The sequence below is a fragment of the Saccopteryx leptura genome, chromosome 1 (assembly GCF_036850995.1).
Source record: "Saccopteryx leptura isolate mSacLep1 chromosome 1, mSacLep1_pri_phased_curated, whole genome shotgun sequence".
Lineage (NCBI taxonomy): Eukaryota > Metazoa > Chordata > Mammalia > Chiroptera > Emballonuridae > Saccopteryx > Saccopteryx leptura.
In genome coordinates, this window is record NC_089503.1 from 71,787,018 (window position 1) to 71,804,150 (window position 17,133).

Below are 17,133 nucleotides of genomic sequence, written 5' to 3' on the forward strand. Positions count from 1 at the left end.
CTGAGGTGAGGCTCCACAGAGCCACCTCAGCACCTAGGCCAACATGCTCAAATTAATCAAGGCATGGCTGTGGGAGGAGAAGAGAGAGAGAGAAAGAGAGAAGGGGGGAGAGGGAAGAAGCAGATGGTCACTTCTCCTGAGTGCCCTGACCAGGGATCAAACCTAGGATGTCTATATGCCAGGTTGATGCTCTATCTACTGAACCACTGGCCAGGGCTGAGAGAACTTTTTATAAAGAAGTCAGTACTTGAAATGGAACCATGATAGGCTTTGGACCAGCAGTGCTCAGTGGTAGAAAGAAGGGTTTGTTTGATAAGAAGGGTCTTTAAAGTAGAGGAAATAGTCAAATAAATGCACAGAGATGGGAAAACTTGGGGTATATCCAAAATACTGTAAGTTTTTCATTTCAGAGAAATTGAGGCTAACACAAAATATTTCGCTGAAACAGTTCTAGTGTTGTTTTTTTTAATGTTTATTTTACTGAGAGAGAGAGAAGGGGAGAGTGAGAGACAGGAACATTAATCTGTTCTTGTACATGTCCTAACAGGGGATTGAACCAGCAATCTCTCCACTTTGGAATGATGCTCTAACCAACTGAGCTACCCGACCAGGGTGGGACGGTTCTAGTTTCTGATAATATGTACTGAATATCCACATATCTTGAAAAGTGTTTCTTAGACCCCTGTAGTTGTGGAAAACTGTGCTCTACTATACAGTCTATTTTTTTGTAAATTAGTTTATCTTTGTGAGCCAAAAAGATATAGGTCACAAGAGAATTTATAAGGTTTCCAATTTGCCTGTTGTTAGAGGCCTACCCCCATCTCTTAGACACCAGAGATGTCTAGTAAATCAGACAGCCCTACCAAGACCCATTCTCCTTTGTAGAAAACAACCTTCAGAGCCATAGGATTGGCCCTGGGTTTGGATCCCTATTACCCAGGAGGAGGGAGAGAAACAGCTTTCTCTAATCTTCCCACTTGCCTCACCTGCACCCGTTTGCCAGGCCAGCCCTGTACCCACTCTTATCCCACATTGGCTCCTTGAAAACAAGGTCACTTTCTTGGATGCTGAACACACAGTGCAGTATATAGATGATGCACCTGAAACTTGTATAGTTTTTTTTAGCCAATTTCACCTCCAATAAATTCAACTTTAAAAAAATTTTAAAACACAAGGTCGTTTTCCTTAGAGGGTAAGAGAACACTTCACCTACTGATCAGTGTACTTACACAATGCTTTATAAACGTGAAAATGAGAGACAGAAGGGAAGAAAGTCTGTGTGGCCCCTGATGTTACGGGACATGCCTTAGCTTTGTGGATGCTGTCACTCCCACAGAGGTAAGAAAGCATGAAGAGCAAACAGTGTGTGTTCCACACTGAAGTATCTGGGCAGAGAGCCTCTTGTTAAAAATTGCTGGATGGATAATCTCATCTATATTTCCATGCATTGATTGATTCTGATAAGGAGGGAAAAGTAAGGCTGGTGAGAATCTCAAACTCATCAGATAAAGCGAATCTGGACTATGCCAGAGAACATGGCTCTTTTGCTTTGTACAGAAATGGACATTTTATCCTGGACAGCAAATGAAGAAGGCTAAGGTTCCCTTTTTTGTTGTTGTTGTTTTTTCATATCTGGACTCTTTGCTCCTGCCTTTCACCTGCAATTGTAATGCAAAACTGCTCTCCACATAGTGAAAAACTCCTTTCCTAACAAAGCACAGGGCCAGCGTGGGTAGAATTGGAAGGGGATTTATAAGCATTAAATTCACCTTTCTGGCTTTTGAGATAAGGAAAATGAGAGCCAGAAAGATACAGTAGCTTTTTTGAGTGTGGGGATGGAGCAAGTGGTGGCAGGTATAAGATCATTTGCCTGTATATGGTTAGTGTTTGACAGTTCACAGAGTACTATCAAACATGGGAGCTCATAAAAGCCTATATTGTGGGTGATATTATTATGTCTGTCAAATAAGTTTTTTTGTTTTTTTTACAGAGACAGAGAGAGGGATAGATAGGGACAGACAGATGGGAATGGAGATGAGAAGCATCAATGATCAGTTTTTCATTGCAACACCTTAGTTGTTCATTGATTGCTTTCTTATATGTGCCTTGACCACAGGCCTTCAGCAGACCTTGCTCGAGCCAGCAACCTTGGGTCCAAGCTGGTGAGCTTTGCTCAAACCAGATGAGCCCGTGCTCAAGCTGGCGACCTTGGGGTCTTAAACCTGGGTCTTCCACATCCCATTCCAACGCTCTATCCACTGTGCCACTGCCTGGTCAGGTGGTCAAATAAGTTTGTAAATATGATATATATGTTTGCTTGCATATAGTTTGCATTGAGTGTGGGAGACAGGCTGTAAGCTGGCAAAGTCATAGTCTAAGGCAGTGGTAGTCAACCTGGTCCCTACCGCCCACTAGTGGGCGTTCCAGGTTTCATGGTGGGCGGTAGCGGAGCAACCAAAGTATAAATAAAAAGATAGATTTAACTACAGTAAGTTGTTTTATAAAAATTTATTCTGCCAAACTTAGTGAAAATCCTACATAAAGTACTTGGTAAGTAATTATTATTATATACTCTAACTTGCTGTAACTCTGCTTTATAAATTTTATAAAGTTACTTCCCTACATTATAAATCACCATTACTGTGGAACCGGTGGGCGGTTAAAAATTTTTACTACTAACAGAGATACAAAAGTGGGCGGTAAGTATAAAAAGGTTAACTATCCCTGGTCTAAGGCTTATTTTAAGACTAAGCCTTTCCCACCCTTTTAATACTAAGATCTTTTCAAAACTAAGCTTTTCCTCACACCCTTGACTGTTGCATGATGTGGGGTGGTGCACTCTTATGAGGAATCCCATTTATGCCTTAGATAAGTGACTTTGTATCAGAGACTTCCTTATTTGATATTGGCTTAAAGCTTTTGATTTCTACACTATAAAATGGGGCAGAGCGGGGGCTCACGCTCTTCAGTTTCTGAAATTAGCATTGCAGAGGAGAAGCAGCCAAGATGGCAGAGTGCTGAAGAAGAAGCCAGTTTGTGCAGAGTTTGTGCAGAGAGAAGGAGATGGGGAACAGAGATGAATAAGGCTGGTGAGGTACAAACCTTTGATTCTAGGAATACTCGGATAAGTCAGTGATTTTGGGAGCCCTGAATGGAAAGGGAAGTGTTTTCCCACTGTGTGTATTTCTTGCCCACCAGTGCAAGCTTGGATTAAATGTAATGGCCCACCAGTTCTTGGCTCCATTGTTTCATTATCATCTGTCCAAATCAAATGCGAACCTGCACAGGCCAGGCGGCTGTGATGGTGGCCGCGGCTATTGGCCTTACAATGTCCATTTACAGACGAGGAGACTGAGACCCAGAGAAGTCTCCTATAAGGTGAAAAAAGCACATATTTTTTCATCAGGGAAACTGCCTATGACAAAGCCTAGTGATGATGAAGGGTCAAACTCTTCTCTGAAGGACTAGGCATACAAAGATTAGTAAGATACTGCCTATATGCTCACATCTACTAGGGAAGGTAGTCAGTCTCCCCCAGAGCCACACATAGGGCACCCTAATGCTGTAAAAAAATTAGAACCCTAGAGGGACTGAGTACCATAGCCATTTGATTCCCTCTAACCCTGGCTGTACGTAAACTTTGGAAAGGGCCAGCTGTTGTGCAGAGGAATCTACATTTAAACAGCACAAAATTGAGTCTCTGTAATGTGAAAAGTAAATAAATGAAAGTTTCTCAAGATTCTAGAAGCATCTGGTGTTTAATCGGAAATAGAGGCGGGGTGGGGATGAGCTTGGCTCTCGGGCCTCTTCTTATCATTTACTGTTCTTTGGACAGAGCCCGCTGCTGTGGCCCTGCTGTTCAGAGCGACACTGACAAGCGTATACTCTTTACCTCCTTATATCTGGTCAACAACTAGATCAGACTTTCAGGGGTGGTGAAAAATCATTTGGTACCTCTGATCCTCAGGGTCAGCACTCTATTGCCTGCAGACTCAATCCAGCCTGCCGCCTGTTACCGTAGGCTCATGAGTTAAGAATAGTAGTACATTTTTAAATGGCTGGGAGAAAAGCCGAAAGAAAAAAATATTTCATGCCATGTGAACATAATATTACATTTCAATTTCAATGCCAATAATTAAAATTTTACTGGAATGCAGCCACGTTTATTATTTACATCTTATTTATGACTGTTTTTGTGCTACAACAATGGAGTTTAGGAGTTGCAACGGAGACTCTGGCCCACAGAGCTTAAAATATTTACTATCCAGCCCTTAATAGAAAATCTTTGCCAACCCATCTTAGAGCATTAATCATACTGTATGGGAATTGACTCTATTCATGTCTTTTCTTCCGAGCTAGACTTTTCAGCTTATGAAGGAATCCACTTTGCTTAAAATGAGACTTTATTCTTGATTGGCACTCTATAAATGTTCGTAGGATGAAAAGGAAGTGGCTGTGAGCTTGGGCTACTCAGTTCTCCTTTCTGGGCCTCAGTTTCTCCTTTTGTGCAATGAGAGAGTAGGCTAAGGTGAACCGGGTCTCTTCCAGCTCCAACATGTTCTATGTTTTACATTAATGTTGCTGCAGCCAAAAGTAAATTATCACATTCGGTTCATTGAATCTTTTTTTCTCCAACTTTGGGTTCTGCCTTAGTGACCCTCTGACCATTGGTTGGTTTCCCAGGTCTGTCAGTATCACAAAGGAGGTGACCTTGCTGGCCAACTTTACTGGAACATTTGATGTTAGTATGCGTATTGCATATAGTGTTAAAATTTATGGTAAATCACTGACTTCCTTTCTTCATTTCTGTCTGCCTTGTGTGAGTCTAGTGACATGAACTGTTTTCTCAGAGCCTGGTCACCATTAAGAATCTGAACATGTGGAGTCCAGAGACCACACTCTGGATTTATGATCACCCCCCACCTCCATTGAGATGCATCCACATGGCCTAGAAAACAGCCATCTGCTCTTACTTAGAAAATCATGGCTTTTTCAAACCAAATGGATATAAAAGTTCTCCTCTAAACCTCACAAGTTCATAGGACCATTCCCTCAGGTAGTGTTCGATAGGCACCTTTGTGACACAAGGATATGGCCTGATATGTATTCATGGGATTTGATTTAAATCATTATCCTGCATTCTATCTTTCCAGAAGGGTTGTTACCTCTTTCCAACCCCATTAATGTTAAGGGAACAAGATCTTCGAGTTGAGGCTCATGTGACAAAAGGAAATGTGTTTGCCTGTGAATGTGGCCTGATGAAGCCTTCCTGTACTGAAGCCAAGACCAACCCTCACACAATAGGTGAAATTTGTTTCCTTCTGTGACTCTTCTGTTTCATTTTATACTCCTTCCTTTAGGCGTCTAATACTGTCCACTCTTTATCCTGGCCCTCTGCTATGATGCATCAGGCATGGGAAACACTCTTTTAAGTGAAGGGTAGTGAGAGATAGTGGAACAATATAAAGCACTTAGAATCAAACTAGTCTGAAACTAGTTCTTCCACTCATTGGTTGGAACCTCAGTTTCCATAATCTGCTAAATGGAGACACTACTTATCACCTACCTCTACTAATCACCCAAAGTCCCTTACAGACAACAAGCATGCATTATTTATTCTTTTTATCTTGCACCACTCAGTACATAGCATGAAACAGACACCTGACATGTGCCTCCTGAGCAAAATTGAACTGACTTTACATATAATCTTGCATGGATCATAAAATGCAGAGTGTTTGAGCTAAAAGGAACTTGAGAACCTATCCCTTTGAATATCAGCAAGTAACAGGCAGATGTGCCCACTTCCAACTTCTATGCTAAATGGTCAGAAACATTCACTATATTCTTTCTAGCTAAGTGTCTTTCCCGCCCTGAGCTTCACAATCTTCAATGAAGCTCTCTGGGAGGCCACTACCATTTGATTGAAGTTTATCACTGAATGAAGAAGAAAATCTATTTATCATCTGGATTGAGTTCAACTTCTACCTTATCAATAGAGATAACCAGACCTAGAGAGCTGATATGATCTGTCCAAGGTCACAACGCTAATTGCAGGGTGAGTTAGAACTAAGATATGGGTTCCTCGATTCTTCATCCAGTGCATAACATTTGTGTCCTAACCAAAGTCTCAGTGCCTTCAAACCAAGGAGGGAGCACTGGGGGAAATTCTAGCAAGGACAAATGAGATAGTGTGTGTGTGTGTGTGTGTGTGTGTGTGTGTGTGTGTGTGTGTGTGTGTGACAGGAGGGTCTAAGAATCATGTGGTATTTCAGATAGTAAGTAAGGTATTCAACATACTTCCATCGAAGGCCTATTTCAGGCAAAGGTAGAAGGCCCTAAAGATCTGGACAGATAAAATGAGGACTTTGCCCCAGAGCTTATAGACCCACAAAAATAAATAAATAAATAAATAAATGATAGATAAATCCAAGATGATAAGCAGCTAACAGATATACTCAGAGTTTCCAAGGACCAGAAGGCATAAACATTCAATACCCAAAGAAGTCAAGGAGGGCTTAACTGAGGAAGTAACTTTGAGTGGAGCCTTCCAAAAAGAGTCCTAGTTCTCCAAGGCAAAGAAGGAAAGCGTGTTCCATCAGAGGAAATTGTGTGTGCAGAAGCACATGCTGGAAGGAGCCTAGCACATGTAAGGACTAGCAAGGAGTTCTGCATGGAAGGAATATTGGTTGCGTAGTGAATTAGAGAGGGAAAGGGAGGGGAATCAGGGCACCGTCAGGAGAGATCTGAAGAGGTAAGCAAATGTTAGCCTGCTTTGAAGGAGTCTACAAAGACTGGTAAGACATATACATAAATAGGAGGGATTCTTCACCCTTTGGCAACTGAAGCTCTGGTTACTCTGCAGCAGTCCCACCGGTACCACGGCTGGTCCCACTCCTTCACTCCTGATCCGAGCAGTGGGCACCAGTGACGATGAGTATGACTACCTTATCAAAGTTAAGTTGTCCTTATCAAAGATTCTGGTGCTGGAAAGAGTAATGTCTTAACTCGATTTAATCAAAATAACTTTACTCTCAAAACTGAGAGCACCATTGGAGTAAACTTTGCAACAAGAAGCATCCAAGTTAATGGGAAAACAATAACATCAGCATAAGATGTGGACTATAGGTACCTTATGTTTTATGACAGCAATTTTCAACAAAGTTCATCTCATGGCACACATAAACTACTAAAATTCTATGGCACATCAAAAAATATACTTTTTGCCAATCTGACCAAAAATATAGGTATAATTTTGATTCATTCACACAAGATTGCTATTGTTGTGTTGGCTATTGTCATTTTTTAATTTGACAATCTCAGGGGAAAGAGGTCAGTGCTCCTGACTAAATAGTGAGGTATTGCATGTTTTAAAAAATTCTTGCGGCACACCAGTTGAAAATTGATGGTTTGAAAATGTAGAGCAATGGCTGAAAGAACTGAGATCACGCTGATAGTAACATTGTTGTCATGCTTGTGGGCAATAAGAATGATCTGTGTCATCTCAGAGCAGTTCTCACAAACGAAGCAAAACCTTTTGCAGAAGAGAATGGTTTGTCATTCATGGAACCATCAGCCCTCCTCTCTACAAATGCAGAGGCTGCTTTTTATACAATTCTGACAGGGATCTATCACATTGTTTCCCAGAAGTAAATGTCAGACAGACATGAAACTGTGTCTCTAAGCAGCAATGTAGTTCCTATTCATGTTCCACCAATTACTGAAAATAAACCAAAGGTGCAGTGCTTTCAAAACATGTAAGACATTTCTCTTCTCCCCTAGAAGGCTGTGTATAGTCCATTTCCCAGGTCTGAAATTTAAATAAATTTGTAATTCTGGTGGTCACTTTGTGTTTTATTACGTTCTCATACTTAACAAATCTTCCATGTCTTAAGTCTTTTGATTTTAGCTTCTTTTTTAATGTGGTGGCTTCACCAGCCTTAGTTTAATAAATTGAAAATTCAGATTCCTCATTCATTGCTTACTTTTTCCTGTCACTCTAGGACATAATAGAACCTGATCACTTGAATCTAGGACCTGTTGGTCTTGATCAAATTAAACTAAGAAGACTTTAGAAATAAGCTATCACTTTGCCACAGAGAAGCTTATAATGAGCAGCTTATAATTCATACACTCTTCTCTCAGTGCAGAGTTTGAAAATTTTCCATTATTCTGGAAGATACTTTTTTTTAGAGATAGAGACTGACAGACAGGATGGGAAAGAGATAAAAAGCATCAATTCATAGTTGCGTTGCTTAGTCGTTCACTGATTGCTTCTCATGCATGCCTTGACCCACAGGCTCCAGCCAAGCCAGTGACCCCTTGCTCAAGCCAGCGGCCTTTGGGCTCAAGCCATTGACCGTGGAATCATTTCAATGCTCCCACACTCAAGCTGGTGACCCTGCGTTCAAGCTGGCGACCACACACTCAAGTTGGTGAGCCTGCACTCAGGTCGGTGAGCATGCATTCAAGATAGCAACCTCAGGATTTTGAACCTGGGTCCTCAGCACCCCAGGTCATTGCTCTATCCACTGTGCCACCACCGATCAGTTTGGAAGTCACTTTCTAAAATGCCTTAAAAGGGTTATGGAGTTCAGTAAATTTTGTTTTTAATTTTTGTAAGCATCAAAATTGATTCAAGGGAGACATATTTTTTTGGACAAGAGTTACCTTAATAAACACAAAAGACTGTCAAAAAAAAGACATATATATAAATAATTAAAATGCATAGAGAATTGCGCCAGTGCTTTTTCAAACGATCAAAGGAAGCACTGGGCAGCTCAGGGAAGAGAGATGATTTCCCACTGGAGGTTGGAGACTATCACTGATTAGTCAAGCAGGGTTAGAATTGGTCCTTTTGAACTTTTAGGATTCAAGTAAAAGCTAAAAACCTACCATATAATTACCTAAGCAGGTTCTTTTCAATTGTATCTTTAACTAATGGACCAGATCCTAAATCTCTATGCACTGCCCAGCAGGGAGCTCATTCCCATGACATTACAGGCCTGTTTTGTTCACTACTCTTCTGTCAGTGCCTAGAACAATGCCCAGCCCCTGGTAGTGCCAAATAAATCTGTGTGGAATCAGTATTCTAAAGAATATGTTTTTACCATGGCAGCCATATACTATAGATATTTTCGGAGTGTTTAAAAAATATCCTGTGCCTTAGTAGCCATTAGTACAACTGTTATTTGTCATGCATCTGGAGTTCTGACTTTAAAAATATGGTAACAGAACCCATAGACTCAACATAGGAAAGCTTCATTCTTATTTTCAAAAACTTGTCCCATGCCAGCTGGAGTGCTTGTGAGGGAGGTGGGGAGGAATTGTGGTTTTGTGGAGAGCGCACCATTTCTGGGCTCAAGCCTCAGCCACACCCTGTTGCATGGTTGGCTGCCCATGCGGTCTCAGACCAGGGCAGTTCCTTCATCTTGCTCCTTGCCCACTGAACATACAGGCTTTGGGAGTTCAGTGGATGAAAGTGGAAAGTATTAGCATCTTGGAAAGGATATAATTGGGGTGCTTGTGACCTTGTTCAGGTCTTTCCAAACAAGTTTCTGGCTCCTCTGCTGGAAGAGGAAAACTTCCACATCTGCAGGGATGAAAGAGTGTGTTGTTTCACAAACTTAGCATCTGCCTAACAGTCCCTGCAATGTAACATTTAACATGCTTATCACCGTCAAGTGGATCAGCAGTGAAACTCATTATCAACCCTTTATGTTCTTGCATTTTCTTTTTCTTTCTTTTTTTGTCATTCCATTTTATTCAGTTGTAACTTAAATGTCAAAATTACTGGGTGGATATATATGTTTGTTTGTTTTTAGTTAAGGAAAAGGCTTGCATTATATTCTGACTTTTCACAGCCTATCTTTATGTCTTCTTGAAAAGTTTGACTCCTATCTGTAATTAGAAAATAATAGAGAAGGCTGCCTTTCTTAATGGTCTCACCATCTTCCCATTAACCCCAAATAAAAACTTTTAGAATGATCTCTTCTATTCCTCTTCCCACTCCATTCTTGAGTTCTCTTAATTCTATCTTCAAATTATTCTCACATGAATCTCCTCCTGTCTGGCTCCTTCATTGAGGTCCTCAGTCGGGGTCATTCCAGCAGCCTCTTAACTGACCTTCCTGACTCCAAGATCTCCTAATCAGACCCGCCTGTGGACTGCTTTCTAAACCACAGTTAGACTACGGCACTTTCCTTCTCTAATGCTGTGGGTGTCTCCTCATCACACAGGGAATAAAATACAAATCCTTAGCATGCTATTCAAGGCTATGTTGAGTCTCAACAATGTATTAGCAACCAAACTTTGGAGATGAAAAATAAATAGAAGAAAAATGAATTGGTAAAATAAAAACTGTTCTCCAAAAATTCACCGCAAAAATATGTTTGTGTGTGTATGTATATACACATGTAGATAGATAGGGAGATAGATGTGTTTACACACACATGCACACTCAGATACACACAGTGTTATAAGTGGTTATTAGGGTTTCTAGGCAAGCCCACAATAGTCTATTCAATATCTAATTGTAAGCAAACTACTGTGCCTATGTAATTTTAAAAATTACTCAGCAATGCCAATAAATAAAACAGGAAAACCACTAACATTTGAAATTATTTTTTAAGAAATATATCTTGACTACTGGCCCTTAAGGTGACGAGATGGACAGACATCTCCATTTGTCTTAATAGCTAACATTTACTAGTGCTTACAGTATGCCAGTTCATGTTCTAAGAACTTTTACAAACATTAGCATTACAAGTATTTGGTTTCACAGAAACCTTATAAAATAGATATTATTATTATCCCCCACTCAACAAACAGGAAACTGAGGCACAGGAAAGTTACATAACTTGCCCAAGGTCACACAGGGAGCAGGAAAGGTGGAATATGAATTGAAACAGCTTGGTTCTAAAGTTCCCACTCTAAATGACAACCCTAGATTAAGAACCGCTGAAGAGTTATTGGGAAGAGTCAGGGCCAGTGGAGGATGCACAGGCAATTTCTAAAGCTGTCAGCAAGAGACTGGCTGATGACAAAGCTGGAAGGTCAGAATTGGGTACTGGGTATATGATGAGATCATTTTGATGCTAGTGATATTTTGGCATTCACAATCTATTTCTTTAAAAAATAAAGCATTAAGCCTGACCAGGTGATGGTGCAGTGGATAGAGCATTAGACTGGGACTTGGAGGATCCAGGTTTGAAACCCTGAGGTTGCTGGCTTGAGCACAGGCTCACCAGCTTGAGCACTGAGTCGCTGGCTGGAGCGTGGGACATGACCCCATGGTTGCTGGCTTGAGCCCAAAGGTCACTGGCTTGAAGCCCAAGGTCACTGGCTTGAGCCCAGGGTTGCTGGCTTGAGCAAGGGGTCACTGCTGTAGCCCCCTGGTCAAGGCACATATGAGAAAGCAATCGATGAACAACTAAGGAGACTAAGGAGCTGCATTGAAGAATTGATGCTTTTCATCTCTCTCCCTTCCTGTCTATCTGCCCCTATCTGTTCCTCTCTCTGTCTCTCTCTCTGTCTTTATCACAAAGAAAATAAGTAAGTAAATAAATAAAGCATTAAATTTTCAAATTTCTAAAAATCATCATACACTTGAGAAACCTATGTCATTTTATTAACCAATGTCACTCCAATAAATTTAAGATTATTTCATATTGATAAAAGATCAATTCATGAATAAGACATACCAGTGCTAAATGTGTTTGCATCTAATAAAAGAACTTTAAAAAAAGCACGTCATCAAGTACTCTGTGTAGAAGAAACTTACCCTGAAGTCAGGGCAAAGTGAAGGTTAGATGAGGGATTCAAGAATGGAAGCTAAAGCTTGATCAGGTGGTAGTGCAGTGGATAGAGTGTCGACCTGGGATGCTGAGGACCTGGGTTCGAAACCCTGAGGTCACTGGCTTGAGCGCAGGGTCACCGGCTTGAACACAGGGTCTCTGTCTTTAGCACAGGATCACTGACATGATCTCAAGGTCGCTGGTTTGAGCAAGGAGTCACTGGCTTGGCTGGAGCCCCCCATCAAAGCACATATGAGAAAGCAATCAATGAACAACTAAGATGCCACAGTGAAAAATTGATGCTTCTCATCTCCTTCCCTTCCTGTCTGTGTCTGTCTCTCACTCTATCTATCTCTGGAAGGAAGGAAAAGAGAGAGAGGAAGGAAGGGAGGGAGGGAGGAAGGAAGGAAGGAAGGAAGGAAGGAAGGAAGGAAGGAAGGAAGGAAGGAAGGAAGGAAGGAAGGAAGGAAGAAAGGAAGGAAAGAAATGAAGAAAGGGGCTAGAGTCAGAGACATGGTGAGAGATGGTGAAGCTTAGAAATGAGGTAAAGCTGTTACATTATTTGTTCACTTTTTTAAATAAGTGATTGGCTTGCTATGTCACAGAATGTCCATGGTGTCAAAATGGTTGAAACAAAATGTTCTAATTCAAAGAGGGGTCTGCAGGAAGAAGAGGTTAAGCAGTGAGTGCTAACCACAGCCTATCTTGGGCAGAAGCAGAAGAAGCCTCAAGCCAAACAATGTAAGGAAGGTTGGTTTCTGTTTTGATTGTCAGAAAGGGCTAAGAATTAAAAAACCACCTTTGCAATGGATGAATTTACAAAACTGCATAAAGTGTGACAAAACGTGAAAGATAAGACACATTTTTGAATCACCTTCATGCAGTAATATCTTTTTGCTGTGGAGTATTTTCCATCTGCATATAGAGATTTTTTGACAAAGTGGCATCACCTGTGGTGGGTTGAGACTAATAAAATATTGTGAGAAAATGAGATATAGAACCAGGTTCAAACTGAGACTCCGCCACTTTCCAGCTGTGTGTCTCCAGGAAAATCTCAACCTCTCCGAACCTCAGTTCCTTCATTGATTGAAAAGGAATAGTAATACTACCTAAATCTCAAGGTAGTGGGCCTTAAATTGTGGTTCCACTAGTCAGCATTCAGTAAATATTTCATCAAATGGCAAGAATGGTTAGTGAAATTACAGTTAAGTCTTTATTTATTTTTCTCTTGTGAGTTTCCTAAATTTTCTACCATGAGCATATATTGCTTTTGTAATTAGAAACCAAAATAATAAAAGTTATTTTCTCCACAGTGATATTAGAAGACGCCATGGGATGCTGGTTCTCTATACGCCAGCATGGATTTACTGGGGTCAGCTCGCTGTGCCCAGGCCTGCAGCACTTAAATGGGGCCGAGACCAGTGGTAGCTCAGTGTTCACAGGAACTCGGTTCTCTCCATTACATTCGATCCTTGTCTTGCCATTCCCTCAGTCTGCCACTTAGCTGGATGTTCCCAGCCACCCCCGTCCTCAGGGAGTTCCATTTTCTCATTCTTCTAGTTTCATTTATTCAGCACCGAGGCCTGGAGGCACTGACATAGACTGCAGGAGTCAGGTCTGCAGTTGGTCTTTAGAAACCAGGGAGAGTGTGGGTGAGTGCATTAAATGAAGCAAAACTGTCTGGAAACCAGCTTCTAATCTTGAAGCTTCCCCAGGTTCTCTTCTTTTTCTTTATAACTTTAGGTTTGTGGGTCCCAGAACTGCCTTTGTAATAAAAGAAAAGATGGTTGTAGCAAGTCTGAGTTACACCAGCCCCTGAAGCATCCCAGGACCTGGAAGCATAACCAGGGCAGCTCTATCACATTGGAGCTCCCTGGACTGCACACCTGCCATGCAAGGGGCCCGGTCTCACTCAGGGAGTGAGGAGGAGAGCCAAAGGGCCAGGATCTTTCTGAGTGTGTGGGCTTATGGGAGCACAAGGTGTGGCTCTTCAGTTTCCTCTCAAAACCACTCCTGCTTGCTTGTTCCTGTATCAGCAAACATCACTGTCATCCACCAGCTGCCTAGTCAGAAATCTAGGGGTCATCCTTGACCACTTCCCCTCCTTCACATCCCACATCCCTTATAGATGCAATCCCTACTCTACTCCTTTAAAATGGCTCTTGTAGCTACCAGCTTCCACTGCTTCCAACCAGTCAAGACAATCAGGCTCTCCTACCCCTGTAACAGCTATCCCCCAAATAGGAGATGTTTGAATGCCATGTAGCCCCAGATGACAGTTAGAGAAGATAAGGAACATGTAAGGGTCACACAGGCAGTGAGGGACAGGCAGATCCAGAGGAGAATCCCGGCTTTCTGGTTCCAAGTCTAGCATTGCTCCTGGACACCAACCTGCTCCATTTGTCCCTTTACTTGCTACATTGCATTGAGACTCTGATAGGTGCCAGACACAGTGCTAGATACAATTATTGTTTCCCTCTTGAGTTTCTCCAGAGTCACCTCAGGGGTCCTTTCATTCCAGCATTCCATGAGTTGACTTTTGGGTGGTCTACTCGCAAAGAGCTCTTGAGTTAGTGAGGCCAACAGAAAATGCACACATCGAGGCAAAGACTCTACGTGAGACCAACATTTAAAACACAAATAAGTGAAAATATATCTCTCTAGACCAAGCTTATAATCTATGTAGGAAAGGGAAACAGGAAAGTTGATCTGGTCCAGTTTTCATTCTTTTTTTTTTTAATTTTATTTAATTTTATTTCTTTTCCTTTAAAGGGACAGAGAGAGAGAGTCAGAGAGAGGGATAGATAGGGACAGACAGACAGGAACAGAGAGAGATCAGAAGCATCAATCATCAGTTTTTCGTTGCGACACCTTAGTTGTTCATTGATTGCTTTCTCATATGTGCCTTGACTGTGGGCCTTCAGCAGACTGAGTAACCCCTTGCTCAAGCCAGTGACCTTGGGTCTAAGCTGGTGAGCATTTTTTATTTTGCTCAAGCCAGATGAGCCTGCGCTCAAGCTGGCAACCTCGGGGTCTCGAACCTGGGTCCTCGGCATCCCAGTCCAACGCTCTATGCACTGCGTTACTGCCTGGTCAGGCCAGTTTTCATTCTTATCACACTCCATAACTTCTTGGGACATCGATGCTCAAAGCATAATAGGTTGGTTCCCCACTGTACCCAAGATTCCAACTGATTCATTTAGTGCATGTTAATAAATGCATACTATGTGCCAGGTACGGTGATGGGTTCTGAAAACACTGCTCCTCAGGGACCTTACTGGCTAATGGAATCTGACCTAATCTATCACTTAGTTTCCTTTTAAATACACTCATTTCTAAATGCCAGCTTTACAAATTTCAAATACAGGATGATAGAATCATAGATTTCAGGAGACATAAAGGAGATGTTCATTTAGCCCAGTGCCTTTCTCCCCTTAGCCAATGTCTAAATCCCTTTTACAATACCACTGTCAAGTGATCATGGAATCTGACTTTGGACATCTTCAACAAACAGGGGATTTACTACCTCAAAGGTGGGCTATTCTATTTTTAAACAGCAGGAGTTTGAATGTTCTTTCTTGTGTTGAACCAAAATTTCACTGTGTTCTGTCCCCTTGGCCTATGTAGGTCAAGACAGTCTCTTCTGCTCTGAGTTGGCTCTGGGATACACCTGAGGATAGTTATTATGTCCCCCATGCATTCTCTTCTTCAGACCAAACACCTCCACTTGATTCTACCTTTCCCTATAAACATGGTTTTGAGCTCCTACTCTTGTCAAATGGCCAGCAGAGCTACCCCCTCCCCCTGTGTGGATGCATAAAAAGAATCTTCATATGAGCAACATTATTCTCTTTGATTCTTCCATATTATGCTCTGGTATATGTGATCATAGAGCTAATTTCTCCTACACCTCTGGTACCCCATTATATAACTGTAGATAGCTTTAAAACAAGCAAGTCAACTTTACTGTTCACAATCTAGACTTTTGGGGTTGTTGTGAATATTAAAAGAGATAATGAATGTTGAATTAAATATCTCAACAATATTAATGGGACACCCATTATGTATTGAACACTGTGTTGGGCTCTGGGTGGATATAGTCCTAAAAATAATAGAAAAGACCTTTACCCTTATGGAGTTTACAGCCTAAAGATGGAATATAAGTGTCTTTCCAAGAGTCATACAGTTTGAATTGGAGCCTCGGGGTCCCCATGACCTAAACTGGAAGCTTAAAAATGGTACCCACTGTTGTGATTATCATGATGAACATAGATAGAACCATATGATAACAATAAAGCCTTGAAGTGTTTTAAAATCAGTATGAGAACAATGCTTTTAGAAACAAGAAGAAAAAGCCATGGTGATATTTATTATGAATAATAACCATTGTATCACAAACTGTGTCATCTCCTCCTCCTAGAAACCCTGTATTTTCCATAAATCAAGGAGTTTTATAATAAATGAGCTGAGTTAGCTTCCACGCTATTTAAATCCGTATTACTTTCCTAACTTGGTCAAACGAGAGATTCCTGTGCAGCAGAATAGCAACCTCATCCAGGAAGTCGTGGGGCTTCCTCCCTGTTTCCGTCCATCTGCTAGAGCAGTTATTCGGTCCGTAAAGTGGTATTCAGCCATCATATTATCCAGCATGCTGTGGAGGACAAGATGTGCTTCCAACATCAAGGAGGCTTCCAGCTTTTCCAAAAGATCCATCTTGTCTTCCTTATAATTTCACATGACAATTTGCTCAGTGTTTGGTCAAGGAACTGATAAAAATGGAAGAGTTATTTACTGTAAAACATGTACTACCTGTGCTCAATTGAAACCACCAATCTTCCTGTTTCTCTGTTACCAGCAAATAATCCACCATTTTGGGTGGGGTGTGCAGAAACCACCACCTAATATCTCATCGGGGGAGGAGAGTGAGCACAGGATTTCATCATCTGTGTTAGAAAAGTGGCAAATGTTTAGCAGGAAGGACTTCACGTTTGCAGATCTGAGAAGATGCTCCACGTCCACTCTGCAGCGAAGATGAACTTTTATTGAGCCCCTCCACTGACTATATGCTGGCTGCATTTTTAAATACAATCTATGTTTTTGTGTATTAATCAAGCTGAGATTTATAGTCACTAGTAATATTTATTATCTACAATTAGCCCAGCATGGTGCCTGGTAGGTACTTTCTCTCTCTCTCTTTTTTTTTTTTTTTTTTTCATTTTTCTGAAGCTGGAAGCAGAGAAAGACAGTCAGACAGATTCCCGCATGCGCCCGACCGGGATCCACCCGGCACGCCCACCAGGGGCGACGCTCTGCCCACCAGGGGGCGATGCTCTGCCCATCC

The 17,133-nt window shown here is 41.5% G+C and overlaps 1 pseudogene; it reads left to right on the forward strand.

The window, feature by feature from the left end:
• Window positions 1-5,183: 5,183 nt before the first annotated feature.
• On the forward strand, window positions 5,184-7,758 carry LOC136388063 (ras-related protein Rab-11A pseudogene; annotated as a pseudogene).
• The last annotated feature ends 9,375 nt before the right edge of the window (window positions 7,759-17,133 follow it).